Source organism: Sus scrofa, chromosome 15 (assembly GCF_054392235.1).
Source record: "Sus scrofa isolate SSC_HxYL_T2T_F1_AM1 chromosome 15, Sscrofa_HxYL_maternal_Yorkshire_Landrace_v2.0, whole genome shotgun sequence".
NCBI lineage: Eukaryota > Metazoa > Chordata > Mammalia > Artiodactyla > Suidae > Sus > Sus scrofa.
The window spans coordinates 97,715,376-97,730,794 of record NC_139397.1 but is presented as its reverse complement, the minus strand read 5'-3'; the positions used below and the strand labels follow the sequence as shown (position 1 = coordinate 97,730,794).

At 41.2% G+C, this 15,419-nt stretch overlaps 2 protein-coding genes across 9 annotated transcripts in view; one reads left to right on the top strand and one right to left on the bottom strand.

The window, feature by feature from the left end:
* LOC146396009 (uncharacterized) overlaps window positions 1–15,419 on the bottom strand; it is a 138,431-nt gene that overhangs the window by 51,532 nt on the left and 71,480 nt on the right. The gene's annotated exons all lie outside the window — the stretch shown is intronic.
* Window positions 1–15,419, top strand: part of PDE11A (phosphodiesterase 11A) — a 427,800-nt gene that overhangs the window by 406,510 nt on the left and 5,871 nt on the right. The window lies entirely within an intron of this gene.

Here is a 15,419-nt window from a genome sequence, read left to right as displayed (position 1 = left end):
AGACTGATTTTCCAAGCATTATGTGATTTAATCCTCTTAGCAATATCGAGTTAAATACTTCTGTCATCCCCCTTTCAGGTGTGAAAACTGAAGCTGGAGGGTTTAAAAACACACAAATATTAAGTGACAGAGCTTAGTTTTTTGTTTTTTGTTTTTTTTTCCCTGCCTTCAAATCCAGACTCCTAACCAGTAGAACCTACTGCTGCCTGAATTGATGTGTATTAACACATCAGGCATTAATGTTAATACAGACCTTATGTCCTTATTGGGGCACCTGAAACAGAAACATCGCAGAAGTGAAATACTGCAGTAGTAAAATAAATGTTCATCTAGAAGCAAGCTTGCAGATCATCTGTAGATGAGGAAAGTGAAACCCCAAAAAGTCACTTAAGGTGGCGAAACTCCTAGACTTTTGACCTTCTGTGTAGGCTTTCTCCCAATACTCCCTGTCATCTACGTATAAAATTTGAAGCATATTATCTCCAAGTTTTCAAAGCTATCCAGGCGGGAGGGATAGGGAAAACTATTTTGAACTCACAGAAAGCAGAAAGAAGTAGGGAGTTTGTTTTGAAGGACAGCGTGGTGAGCCAAGATGCCGCCAAGAGCAGGGGCAGTGAAATGAAAAGTCAGCAAACAAGGTAGAAAAGACAGCCCTGAGAGGGCCCGAGAAACCGAACAGAAAATCTGAAGGAAGATAAATGGATAATTTAACAGCCATTCAGTTTTTAAGAAAGACAAAGAACAAGCTACATTGCATCAGAAAAGGCCTAGAAATGATGATGGATGGGGCCCTTCAAATGAGTGGTGAACACAACAGAATCACAGTCGCCTGCGTGATTCCCAGCTGAGGGCAAATTTGAGGAACTAAATAAGGATATGAGACTGATACGGATTGAAGAGCTTTTCAAAATCTATTTAATGGCCAGTCAGGGGACATTGATCGCTTTTCAGAGGAAATGTTTAGGATCAATGAGGTAGTCGGCCCTTATTGGAATGTGGTGGGGGGGCACACCATGCATTAAGGTACTGAGGTAATTTTTGAATTATGGTGGCAAAGCACTAAATTGCTTTGATCTTTATGAAATAAGTATTTCTCTTTTTTATCCTTGTACTCCTAAGCTTTCTTTATAAACAGATGACTTGTTATTTAGTAATTCTAACATATGATCAAAGGTTGCTAGTTCCTTTATCAGTTCATGTTAAACTTTTAAATAAAATGTTTTATTGTTAGACAGTTTGTACATGCCCAGTGAACAAAATTCAAAGGATCTAAGTGGCACAAAAGCATTAGAGAAAAGTGGTCCTTTCACCCTCCTGTCCCCACCACCTCCCAGTTCCTCTCCCTCAGGGCAACCTCGTTAACCAGTTTCATCCAAAGACAGTCTATATAAAACCATAAATAGTGTTTTCTTTTGTTCTTTTATTGAGATATAGCTGATACATAATATATGTACAAGATATACATACACATGTATATCGTATATGTGTAGACATGTACACGTATACAAACAGAGTGTATATCCTGCTCAATACCTTGCTTTGTTACACCTAATATATTTTTAAGGTTATTGGAGTTCTTGTCATGGCTCAGTGGTTAACGAACCTGACTAGCATCCATGAGGACTCGGGTTTGATCCCTGGCTTCGCTTAGTGGGTTAAGGATCCGGCATTGCGGTGAGCTGTGGTGTAGGTCGCAGATGTGGCTCGAATTGTGCATTGCTGTGGCTCTGGCGTAGGCCGGCGGCTACAGCTCAGATTCAACCCCTAGCCTGGGAACCTCCATCTGCCGCGGCTGCAGCCCTAAATAGACAAAAAGACAAAAAAAAAAAAAGATTATTCCTCTTCAGTGTCCATACAGCAGCTAGCTCGTTCTTTTGGATGGCTACAGAATATTAGATTTTAAAGATGTAGAATGAATTATTTAACCAATAATTAATTATTCATTAGTTATGAACACTGATGTTGTTTCTAATAGTTTGCTATTGTAAGCAATGTGCAATAAATGTTTTTGTAAATGCATAATCTTCATACTTTATTTGTAGGATAAATACCCAGAAGTGGAATTACTGGGCATTTAGCATTTGGGCATTTGAAATTTTGATAGATACTGCCAACATTCTCTCTGTGAAGTTTGAACCAACTTCTCTTTCTATCAGCAATGGCAGGGGTGCCTCTTTCTCTTCACTCTTACCAAGACCACGTTTTCTCAGACTTGAATTTTGCCAATGTGATGGTGCAAAAGTCTATGTCATTGTAGTTTTAATTTGTATTTTTCATATCATAAATGAGTTTGATCATATTTTTAGTATAGCTTTATTTAGGAGCCATTTGTCTCTTTTTTTTTTTTTTCTGTAAACTCTCCATATTTTTGCCCATTTTTTTTCTGGGATGGTGGTCTTACCCTATTGATTTGTAGGAGCTCCCTATGTTTTTAAAAAATAGACCTTTATCTATAGCAAAAGTGGCAAATATTTTTCCCAGGTTGTCATTTTTCCTTTCACTTTGTTTATGCTATACAGAAATATATTGATTTTTATGTAGTCAGATTCATCTTTTGTTGTGACTTCTGGATTTTATGTCATATAGATAGTGACTTTCCCATTCCAAAATTATAACATTTTCAAAATTCTCAGAACTTCTTTTAGTATTTTATAGTTTCATTTATTTTATTTTTTAATTAAAGTATAGATGATTTATAGTGTGCCAATTTCTGCTGTCTAGCAAAGTGACCCAGTCATACATATATATAATAGATACATAGATACACAGATGGATAGATAGACAGATAGATAGATAGATAGATAGATAGATAGATAGATAGATACCTTCTTTTTCTCATACTATCTTCCATCATGTTCTATCCCAAGAGATTGGATATAGTTTCCTGTGCTATACAGCAGGACCTCATTGCTTTTCCATTCTAAATGTAATAGTTCGCATCTCCTAACCCCAAACTCCCAGTCCATCTCACTTCCTCCCCCTCCCCCTTGATGGTTTCACTTTTTATATTTATATCTGTGACTCATCTAGCTTTGCTTTATTTTGTTGGGTATAACATGTGAGAGAAGAATCCAACTTTAGTTTTTAGATGGCTACCCAGTTTTCCCATCAGTTTTTTTTCTTTTTCTTTTCTTTCTTTTCTTTCTTTTTTTTTTTTTTTTTGGTCTCTAGGGCCACACCTGCACACCTGCAGCAGCATAGGGAAATTCCCAGGCTAGGGATCGAATCAGAGCTGTAGCTGCTGGCATACATCTCAGCCACAGCAATGCTGGATCCAAGCTGAGTCTGAGACCTACACTACAGCTCACTGATCCTTAACTCACTGAGGAGGGCCAGGGATTGAACCCACGTCCTCATAGATACTAGTCGGATTTATTACCATTGAGCCATGATGGGAACTGTTCCCATCAACTTTTGACTAATCTTTTTCCTTATGATTTAAAATGCTACCTTCAGGAGTTCTCTGACTGTGGTGTAGGCCAGCAGCTACAGTTCCTATTCGACTCCTAGCCTGGGAACCTACATATGGCACAGGCATGGCCCTAAAAAGACCAAAAAAAAAAAAAAAAAAAAGTTACCTTCATCATACTTCATCATATACGAAACTCCCTTAAATTTAATTTTATTTTTACTCTTTCTATTCTGTTCTACTCTGTTTGCCTAGCCATGCTATTTTAATTAATATTGCTTTATAATATATTTTAATGATAACCCTAGTTTAACCTTCCCCATTACTCTTTCAGTATTTTCTAGGTATTCTTGTTTATTTTTCCATATAAGCTTTAGAATTTAGCTCAAAACCAAATCTAGTTTGTTTTTTTATTGGGATGCTTATTTAATTTTACATGATCAAATTTGAAAGTTAATGTAAAACTTCCCAACATTGAAAAGATAGGAAATATTGCCTATTAGGGAGTTTTTGTTCATAAAATTCAATGTTCCCTTCCTTAAACTATACTTCAAAAATTTAATAAAAAATACTCAGAGAATTGGTCCTGCTGTCCCACGCACACAAATTTTTCCCATATCTTAGTCTGTGGGAGAGTTAGGTAGGTAATAAAGAAGCCACAATAACATAACTTTGACCAGATCTTAAATGGACCCCTCCTATGGACCAAAAAGCCATCGAATGACACCTCAATTGATACATATAAAATATTCCATTTTTGTCTTCCAATACTTTCTCCCCCAAATCTTACTTTCTTTATTATGTTGTAAAATTAAGAAAAAGAAGGTTCTTTTACCGTATGGAGAGAGACCACTAAAATAATAGAGGATTTTTGTCCCCAAGGATGTTTAGCTAAAGACAGAGCATTTCTCACGGATGCTTTGAGGCTGTTTCTCTGTAGATCCAGGGCTTTGGGATGCAGCTGAGTCCTGTTTGCTGCTGGGCATGAGGATTACCTTTAAACTCACACATGCTCAGTCGTCATCAGATTCACGTGGCACTCGCTAAGCAGTTCATTAGTACAAATTCAGCTAAAAGATAGAACAGCAACTATGAATAGGATATGCTAGAATCCATTCTTACGGCTATGATGGTAGCTTCCCCAGAACACCATTCACACCAAGGACAAGGAATTGTAACTCCATATTCGGACAACCCTCTCCCACATACGCACCCTATCCATTACATCTGGAAAACCTTAGGACTCGAGGTACATCAGAAGTATACGAAAAAGATATGTAAATGAATGCTTGTAGTTCAACAAAATAAATTCTCTAAATGGTCCTTTTTACACATTGAACTTTGCAAAAACAATACGTTTTATTTACACATATAAAGTCTCAAGTGGCACAGTGCTACCAGAGAACATTCTGGTGGGGGAGAGGTGGATTGTTACCATGTGGCTGCATTTTAGTTACATGTTCCAACCTCCTCTCATCTGAAGCCCCATTCATCAAAGGCTGTGACTCTCGGGTCAGCAACCATTCCTTCCAAGTCAGATGTTGCCTACCCAGTGAGCATGATTGATTAGCTACCCATGTGCATGAAAACCCAACCAATGGGATAACCTAGGACGGTATCCTAGAGGGGCTCATTAAAACAAGATACGCTTCTCCTGGCTCCCATGTACACAAACCATCTCTAGGCCTTCCTATGATTTACTACTTAAAACCTTTGTTTTATTTTCCCAGGATGGGCTTGGGGAGATGAGTCGCAGATAAGTTTCACTATCTACACCTCATGTTTGGGAAGTGGTGTTTCTTCATTACTCAGTGAGGCCACCTGCTTCCTGTGAATTTGTCCTGAAACAGTGCCAAGGACACTAGGACAGAAAGGTTGCTCTGCTGTCTGGATGCTCCAGTCAAGGACGAGACACGTGTTATTACCCATGTCCCAGTTGAGATCCCTCGCAGGAAGGCACCACAGGCTCTGTCCTCTGGCAGGCCTGGGCAGACGTTCCAGCTCTGCTGTCTACTTACTCATGTAAACTTTGGCTCTCTTAACTCCCTTTCCCCAATCTCAGGTCTCCTATCTGTCAAAACAGGGTCAGCAACACCAATCTCTCTGCACCGTTGTGGGGTTTAATGGGCTCACCTATAGAGAGGCCCTAGGATGGCATCTGGAACACAGGACACACTCAGTACTCAGTCATTCATTCCAGATGTGTTTTACTGACTCTCCCAGAGAGCAAGTGGGTGGCCCTCGGAATAGATTCAGCCCACAGACATGTTTCATTCAGTTGGACACTGTTATATGAAAGCGTAACATATAAACACAAATGTATATTTATAAACACATAAATCATAATGAAAAGCATATAAAAAAGAATGTATGTGTGTGTGTTTATAACTGAATCACTTTGCTGTACAGCAGAAATTAACACAACATTGTACATCAACTATACTTCACTGAAAAATAAAGTAACATATCCAGTTTGCCATAGGCCCCACCACTCCCAGCTGTATCGTGCAGCCTATTTCATTCATTAACTTCACTGGTCCCTCTAGACATTTGAGTTTAAGATTCTTGGCCTATATTTATGGAAATAACAATGCTATTAATCCAAGGAGAGTACAATTCCTGCCTCATTAATTCCTAAGTTAATGTCATTTGTAAATATCATTCTCCACAAAAGAATCTCTTGAGCATATAAATAAAATAAGCGAAACAAGTAACCTGAGAGATTAGGAAGAAAATGGAAAGGGAAAGAAAAGTGGGAGAGAAATTTGTGGCAAAGCATTTTCACTTTTACAGGCACTACTAATCCGCTTCAAACCTTGGAAAGAAAATGATCTCTTTCTAAGTTATTACTGGTACTGTAATTAGCTTTCAGGAGCTTAGACATTGATGCTGCAAACATCAGTGTTATAACTTGGGTAGACTATGCCCTTAGGATTCTGGTTATAGATCTGCACACTCTTATGGTGGATTCTAATGAGCTTGCTTGCCCTCCTCATACTAAGCATTACCTCGGTGGCTTTATCATCTTTACTGCTCTTTGGGTAACTGTCTCACATTATTTGGATTTTAAGATCTCAAATATCCCTAACAGAAAGATCTGACAATATTCTTTGGCCTTTGCAAAAAAATCAGCCATAGCCAGCCTGTTACTGCTGCAGAGTTAATATCACATACAGAAAAAATAGTTTTCCCAACTGGAAAAAGAATCTCATCCGATGTAATTAAACATGGAGTAATAGTGAACTCCCCGTACGGAGAAGACAGCAGCTCATTGCTGCTTTTCCTTTCTGTCTGAGTTCACCTGGTCCTTAGGGAAAATCCAGGCTAAATGGATGCCGTCAGGAGCCCTTGGAAGCCAGAATGCAGCAGGCCTGCTAACTTTGCCACCAGAGGGAGTTGGCATCCTCCGTTGGTGTCTTCTGAGTCCCCTTAACATGGCAGGTTAAAACCAAGCAACCTTTTGAAATCTTTTAAGGTGTCTGTTCAGCAGACTGAGGGTTCAAGGAGAAGGGAGACAGGTGCTAGCTGGTCCCTGACTCACATGAACTTGGGTAAAAATGTCTGCCCAGCGAGTATTAGCAGAAACTTTTTATTCTGGGCAGTTGAGGCTCCCTATGCGGCCAGTTCAATGTCTGGCGGGGGTGGGGGGATGTTTCACTCTCAAGTCACTTGTGTGACAGAGAACAATAAGGGACAGTAGCCAGAGACCCATTATTTGGAGCTCAGAAACTCCCTCAAGTGAGTTTGAGCAGAAATGAGAGTTTGTTGGCTCAAGCAACCAGAGAACTTAGGGGTCCAGTTGGCTGGGCAGCATGTGGCTGGATCTAGGGGAATCAAAGGATAGCATAAGACAGTAGCCCTTTTTCTCTGCCTTCTACCTCTGTTTTGGCTTCATTCTCAACTAAGCTTTTCTAACACACCCTGGCAGCTCTAAGAATGAGCATTCCTTACAGGTATCATCACACCAAAAGAAAGAAGCAAAAGAGAAGGTCGTTTTTAGTAGTTTCAGGTAAAGCCTTGAGAGAACTCTGATTGCCTTGGCTTGGGCCACATCCACATCCAATCGCTCAGGAATTACGTGCCTACTCAGAGCACATGGAATGGATTGTCACCTGAGGAAGGGCAAAGAGACAATGTATAGCCTCTGCTGTCCACCACAGTTCACTTATAACCCACTGCCACAAACACTTAACTCATAACTCCCTGATGTAGGGGATCAGTTTGCTCAAGTATTGAGATGCCTAGAATCCTTTGACACCTACACAGGTAGCCATCAAACAGAGACCTACACCATGACATCAAGTCTCTCAATGAGGAACCGCATGCATCTACTGGTAACAGAGATCTGTAATCACAATAGCTTAAATGAAACAGACTTTTACTCTTCTCCAATGAAAAGAATCGAGAGAAGTCAATTCTAGGCTGCTAAGGCATGGCAGTACCAGAGTCATCAGACATACAGTCCCTGTTTATCTTTCCATAGCATGTGGCTGCCATTCTCAAAGCTGCCTCAGAGTCACAAGGTGGTCGCTGTAGTTCAAGCCATCATGTTAACGGCTTCCAGCAGCTAGGAGATAGGGACAAGGGCAAAAAGATCCACCCCTCAGCTAAATAAACTCCCATTTAAGACTCTTCTCAGAAGCTCTTCCTTCTGAATTCTGCTTGCACCCCCCCGGCCGTTCCTAAGCTCAAGAGAGGCTAAAATGAACACTGGGAAGGCAGCTAGCAATCCCTATTAGAGGTACCATAGTCCTGGTGAGGTAAATGACTATGTCCCCAAATGGAACAGAAATCATAAGGCTAGAGCATTTTCAACTCCATTGTGCTCTAGCCTGGGGAGAATCCAATAATACACGGTGCCTGGCATAGGTTCAAGTGTAATATATGTAAACAATTATCATTAATTTTCCATCTTGAGCAAATTCCACACTAAAGATTTACTTTAAAGGTGGTATCTTTAATGTGAATGTCTAGAAATATTTATCCAAAGAAGTCTTGGCTCGCTTCTATGTTCACCATTATTGTTTGATTATTTGTTTTTTGAAGCAAGTTTTAAAAACTGCTGGAAGCCTCCAATGTAGTTAATACATTATCTTAAGCAATTTAATGCAAATTAATTTTTACACAACCTTGAGTTTCAAAGGCCGCTGAACTGGGGAGGGAAGGAGTGAGGTTTAGGTGGAATCTGTTTCCTGCCTCCCATCTGGACCCCACAGCCAGCTCCATCTGCTCTCACATGTAGTAACTAACACTTCAGCTACTCCCCTGCCAAACACACCATGTGGAGTTTAGCTTATTTTTTTACTTAGAAAATTGTTAAAGTGCATAGAAAGACATGTATTTCGGGCTTTCTAGAAGCCTCGATGGGATTATTTGAGCATTTCGAAATTCTGTTTTTGTACCGTAATGCAAATTTTCCATTGGGCTTTATGGTTCTTTTTTGCCTTGTTTTTGGATTTAATTCTCTTTTGATATCACAGTTCACCTTTTCTGGTAGGGTCTTACAACACATTTATATCAAATGGGAGCCACCAAAAGGTTCAGGGTAGAAAGCACAAGCTCAGATGTGTGATTTGGACTGACCACTCCAGGATGGCTACAATGTGGTGAGTTAATTGGAAAGGATGAAAGGAGGTGGTAGCGAGCCCAGGTGGCGGGGGCTGCAGGAGGTTTAAGGCAATGGAGAAGATGAGGGCAGCCTGAACTAGGGTAGTAGCAATAGCAATAGACTGACACTTTGGAGGTAGGATTGAGAGGACTTGGTGATGATTTGAATTCGGAGAAGAGGACATCATGGATTGACACCCATAGATTTCTGGGTTGGGAAGTTGGGTGGAGATGCTAATGTTTAGTTCCCTGAGAGAGTAAACATGAGAGCAGAAGAGGGTTCAGAGGAGGGCAGTGAGTTCAGTTTAGGGCAGTCAGGTCACTGACTCTGGCATTTGCAACACGATAGAAGAGTAGAAGGTTGACCAGCCAAATGGGCTTCTTGGCCAACTATGTCACTGCAACATGACATGGAAAATTCAGGACCATGTTAGATTAAAACATGAATAATGGTTACCTTTGGGAACCAAGAAAAGTTAGCTGTTCAGCAGTTCACTAATTTAACAGTTTGGATTTGCTGCACAATTGGCCACTTCTCTCTGAAGTCACATACTTTAGGCAGAAGCCTCCTTGCTCTCTTGGAAATGCTCTTTTACATGTGGCTGGCCAGTCACAAGAATGCAAGAGAAATTTAGGGCCGGTCACCACTTGCATACGCTCTTGCCCTTCCTGTCAAAGCTCTGAGCAGAGATGATTCCAGCTGGTCAAGACATCAATGACTTTCCATTTCAAATACCATCCCTGAGTGGGCTTTCTGTCATTTCCACTCAGGAATTTAAATAATCATAATAGTAAAGTGATCCCATCTTCTTTATAGGAATATTGCCTCAAACAAGATATGTGAGAGGGACTTCAAGTCTATTTTTATATTTTATCCAAAAATTGGTATTTAAAATATTTTATTTTCCTTCTTCTCTACCATGTATTGTATCTCTTATTTTCTGATTATTTCTCTTGGATAAGGTGGGGATGGAAGAAGGCAGAAAATACAGTTCTAGTTCTTAGGGCCAATAGCCTGGAAATATGTCAATCGAAAACAGGAAGTAAAAGCCATTTTCTCTCTTTGGCCTTTCAAAAATAAATAAGCAGCCAGTTCAGATAATTTCCTCAAAGTTTTTTTTAAAGGAATGAATGAAATAGTTGGACACTTTCAGGTTCGAAGAAAATCTGGTTTTAGTTTAGTGGAGTTCTTTGCACTCTTCCTGCCAGAGAGTATAGGCATGGAGACTTTTTCTAAGAGCATGGCTTTCTCTTTGCTTATTCCTCTGTCCCACATCTGCCAACATCTCTCCAGCACTCAAGTTCCAAGAAGTGATTGTCAACTAATAAGCACACACAGGGCCAGATGACAAGAGATGTGGCTCTTGATGGCAGAGAAAAAGCAAGGCCGGAGTCTGACTCCCAGCAACTTAGTGAACTGATAGAAACAAGGTCTCAGGAATAATGGTAAGAAGAGAGATACTATATTCATTTCCCAGGCGGGTCATTCTTGGGTTGTTTTTACAGCAGGATTTTGTAGCAGGTCAGAACATCCTGACCACACTAGTGGCCTCTGACAGCTGTTCTGGCCTTTCCCTTGTCTTCTTGCCACAATTCCATGGGTGGAGGGGAGGAGGGCCATTTTTCCAGGGGAGCCACTGAGCTCAGAGCTAAAGATCCAAAGACACAAGGCCTTGTTTCCACTCTCCCTTGGAGCTCGTGGCTAGTACCCAGGACAGAGTGGTTTGAAACCAATGATAGAGATTTCCACTGCTGAACCATGACAGTGTAACAGGGGAAAGAAAATGCCAAAAAAACAGAAAAATATGTAAAACAACCATTGTCAGATAGTGGACAACAGGCAACACAATATAGTAACACCTGAGAAAGGGGAACAAATGAAATGGGCCCAGCTTACTCCCTGGAGAGAGTGTCCACGTGGCAGCACAGGGAGGGGAACCCAGGCAGAGCCCAGTGGTTTCACTGAGCTGAGGAGGCAGAGCCAGGCATCTGGGAAGACTGAGGATGTGAGAGCAACAGAGAAGAGAGCAACAGAGAACCCTCTGCTGCAAGACCACCCCAGAGACCTGCAAGCTCCCCTGAGTCTTCAGTGCTCTTCACCCCATGCACGTGAGTGCACTTCTGAGGCTAAGAAAAGAGCCAGCAAAAAGGAGCAAGCAGAATGATCCTCTGAGCTCTCACAGGTGGGAGAATAGTCCACACTCCCACAGCCAGAATTTTTGAGAAAAAAACCTTGAAATATGTGAAGTTCTGGGTACAGTTCTCAGAAGATTATTGTCTCAGTAGTAGGGCCAAATTAACCCTGGATTAAAGGCTGCTCCACTCTGGAGCCACCTAGCAAAGCTTAACAGCAAGTCTCAAAAGGATCAAATTAGTTCCAAGTAATCTAACTGCATTCCCAAATAAAACTGAGAAATATTTAAAGAAATGCAAAAAAAAAAAAAAAAAAATTCTAGCACCCAACAGCATAAAATTCACAATGTCTGATATCCAATCAAGAACTACCAGGCATGCAAAGAAGCAAGAAAATGTGGCCTGTAATAATGAGAAAAATCAATCAGAACAGACTAAGAAACGATACATTTCATAGAACTGATAAAGAAGAACATCAAGGAGTTCCAATTGTGGCTCAGTGGGTTAAGGACCCTACTAGTATCCACGGGTTCAATCCCTGGCCTCAATCAGTGGGTTAAGGATTCAGTGTTGCCATGAGCTGCAGCATAGGTCACAGCCGTGGCTCAGATCCTGCATTGCTGTGACTGTGGTGTAGGCCAGCAGCTGCAGCTCCTATTCAACCCCAAGCCTGGGAATTTACTTATGCCACAGGTGAGGCCCTAAAAAAAAAAGGAGGATATCAAGACATTTATTGTATTTTATATGTTCAAGAGAGTAGAGGAAAGATGAAGCATGAAAAACAGTCATGGAAGAAATAAAAAAAAAAAGACTCAAATCAAACTTCTAGAAATGAAAACTATGATTTTTTGAGAGGAAAACTACAGTAGGTGGCAGATTAAGCTCTGCAGAAGATTTGGTGATCCAGCAAAAGAAAATAGAAATTTGGTCCCTCTCCTCTCTATACACTCCAGATGCTAACTCCTGCGCAATAAACTTAGTCTCACTCAAGCACTGTAATAATGTTCCACAAGGTTCTGATTTCACCCCCTCTCTGAAAGAAAACACCCAAATGGTGAGGGAGTCAACTTAATTATGCATATATACATTATACATATCTATAATGCATTATACATAGATACATAATCTACCTACTTAGGCTTATATAGCCTGAAATGTTTCTTGACGCATACCCAAGAAACTGATAACATCAGTTGCCTTAGGAAAGGAAACTAAGTCTCTGGGGCAGGGCATGAAGAGAGATTGTAACGCTGTACATGCTGGACCCTTTGTATCCATTGGACCAGTGAATGTATTACTTATTCAAAACATGGCTAAACTTTCGAATAAATTGTGCATGCTGGTCACAAGTGGACCCAGCAATGGAGTGTGAATAGAATTGAGAAGGAAGTGGGGTCCCTCAGCCACCTGGATGACTAGTGCCCTGGGCTGGGTACCCTGGTGGAGCAGTGTCCAGGGTCCTGTCTGGAATGGGTGGTGGTGGTGGAGCTGCAGTGAGTTCGGGAGTCCCTGTGATAGCTGTACAGATGTTCCAAGGGATAACAAGCAGCACAGCCCAAGTTGGGTTCTTAGTAAATCCTATCCTAACCTACCCTTAGAGCAGCACATGAGTCACACGGCTCCAGTAGATTCGAGTTTAAACACTAGAAAGAACCATTAGGTTAAAGTTACAGGGATATAGATTTCAGCCTAGTATAAAGAACAACATTCTTAGAGTAAACTGGACCCTCAGCCTTATCCCTAGCCTGGGAGGTAGTGAGTCCACCGCCTCCAGACGTGTTTAAACGCTGCAAATGCTAAAACCACAAGGATGCCACAGAGGAGGCTCGGCATCCCTCGGCGGAGGGGGCACCACGCACGTAACCTTTAGAGTCCCTATGCGAGTGTGTGGAGAGTAAGCAGATCAGTGATGGGTCCCCGTTTTCTTTCTCTAAGAGAAGAGCTAGTCAAATGAGACAAATCCGAGTAGCATTTGCACACATTTGCACAGAATTCATCAGGTGTCATTTGCTGATGAGAAGTTTGTAGGAATAATACCAGAATCTTTCTGAATACTGGGAGCAATTATCTTGATGGCACACTGCACGTAATCCTTAGAATTTGGGTTTGTGGATAGTCCCTTGCCTTCCTAATATTCTAATAGTTCCATATTCTCTCGGCTAACTGCATTTATACAACAGATTTATAGTGCAAGAGGAGTTCTTTAGGATGAGATTCTTGCTACCACTGCTTGGAACCAGACCCTGACCACAGCAAAACAATATTCTAGTATGGCAACTTTGTGATTAAGGAGAATATGAGATGTAAAGACAAGGAATTCTAAGAAATCTGCATAACCCCCCAATTTTTTTTTTTTTCATTCAACACAAAGAAAGCAAGACATAGAACAAAGAGCTAGATAAAGGGAAGCAATCTGTTTGGGGCTAAGCCAAATAAACTTAAATAGTTTAAGGAATAAATTGGTGGAGTAATTCGAATCATGGGCAGGTGCTATGAATGTAATTTAGTAAATGCTCGGGAACCTGCCAAGGAAGAGAAAAATGTGTTGCTTTTGAGATCATTTCCCAGCAGCTTCATAAAAGAAAACTGATTACAGGAATTTAATAAGTAAAACAGAGCCAGAACTATAGTAATCAAATGAGTTTTTAATTACATTTCATGCAGAAAAAAAATTCCAATTTGTGCTCCTGGGATTAAAAAAAAAAAAAAAGTTCTAGAGAAATGCTTTTGTAGCAGGAAAATAACATAAACACTAATTTCCATAGGAATTATAGTAGTCAGTTTAATTAAAAGGCTTGATCAGAGTGAAAAGGAACCAGTGCCAAACTACACTAAAAACCATGGCATTCATTGCCACCTCTCCCACTATTGTCTAAATAAAAACACTGTACATGGAGCAGAAAACCGGCACCTGCGTTTTTCTCATGGAAGGGGAGGGGATTTTGATCACTGCCTGAATTATTATATTGTTGTGATTTATTATCCTATGGAATAACTAATACATCTGTTTTCAAATTAGATGTTGCTTGGTGTGACAAATATTGCCTATAAAAGACAGACCATGCTGTTTAAGGGCATGAACGTGAAGGGACGCCACCTCGGCTGGGGTGAAGTGTTCACCACTCAGTAGGATCCCTGATTATTTGATTATTTCTGGGCTTTCGACCCCCACCCAACTTACATCTAGTCACATTTCACTCATACCCCTGAAGCTCCCAGAGTGGAGGGTTATTGGAGGGGCTATAGAAGGTCCTCCTAACAGGTAGTTTGAAGTCGCACTGAGAGGACTCCATCCTTGATAGAAAGAGCTATTCTTCCTGCTGGAGTTCTTTGTTCTGGAGCACCTGTCGTGCTCATGCTTGGAGAAGGCTTTTCCAGAGGAGGTTTGGTTACATGGTCACCTTTTGTTGCCCTTGGATTGAATGGGACGCACCAGAGGGTGTCTCCATGGGACGGGAGTCTACTCTGTGGCCACAGAATCCAAGGCATAGAGTGGGACCATTACCTTTCCCTGGGCCAAACCCCCACGGCTCGGTGACCCTTGTTTTAGTCATATGGAGGTTCCCAGGCTAGGGTTCGAATCGGAGCTTTAGCTGTTGGCCTACACCACAGCAACACCAGATCCAAGCTGTGTCTGCGACCTACACCACAGCTCACGGCAACACAGGATCCTTAACCCACTAATCGAGGCGGGGGATCGAACTTGCATCCTCACGAAACTAGTCAGATTCATTTCCACTGAGCCGCGATGGGAACTCCAAGGGGACCCTTTTTTAAAAATAACATAAAATTATGTACAAAAAAAAAAAAATCAGAAGGGTCTCCTGCAGGTGAGGCCCATGAGTCCTAAGCTAAGTCCTTAGCCTTGTGGTCAGTCAGCCTCCAGTCACATTCTACATTTTCTCTTCCCTCATCTCTCCTGCACCTTCCAACTGTTCCTCTCTTCCACACCCTTTTTTCTTTTCTCTCTTCCTTCATGTCTGCTTCCATACATCGTCCCATGTGCATCTGTACATTTAGCACAGTTCCCAGATGCTGCACTTTAAAAACGATCTCCTCCTCATTTCTGGATTTTACCCAGCCTTTCTCATCCAGGTCCAGCCAGAGTCATCTGTGGTGGAGCAAATGGTAGGTTTATTTCTGTAAAAATTTCAGTTCCTGGTCTATTGAGATCTGGACCCTCCCTAGCAGGCAGAGATATACATACCAGTAGACACCTGTGACCTGGATATTTTGTTTCCTTTCTAGCTTGATGCGGATATAAAAGCAG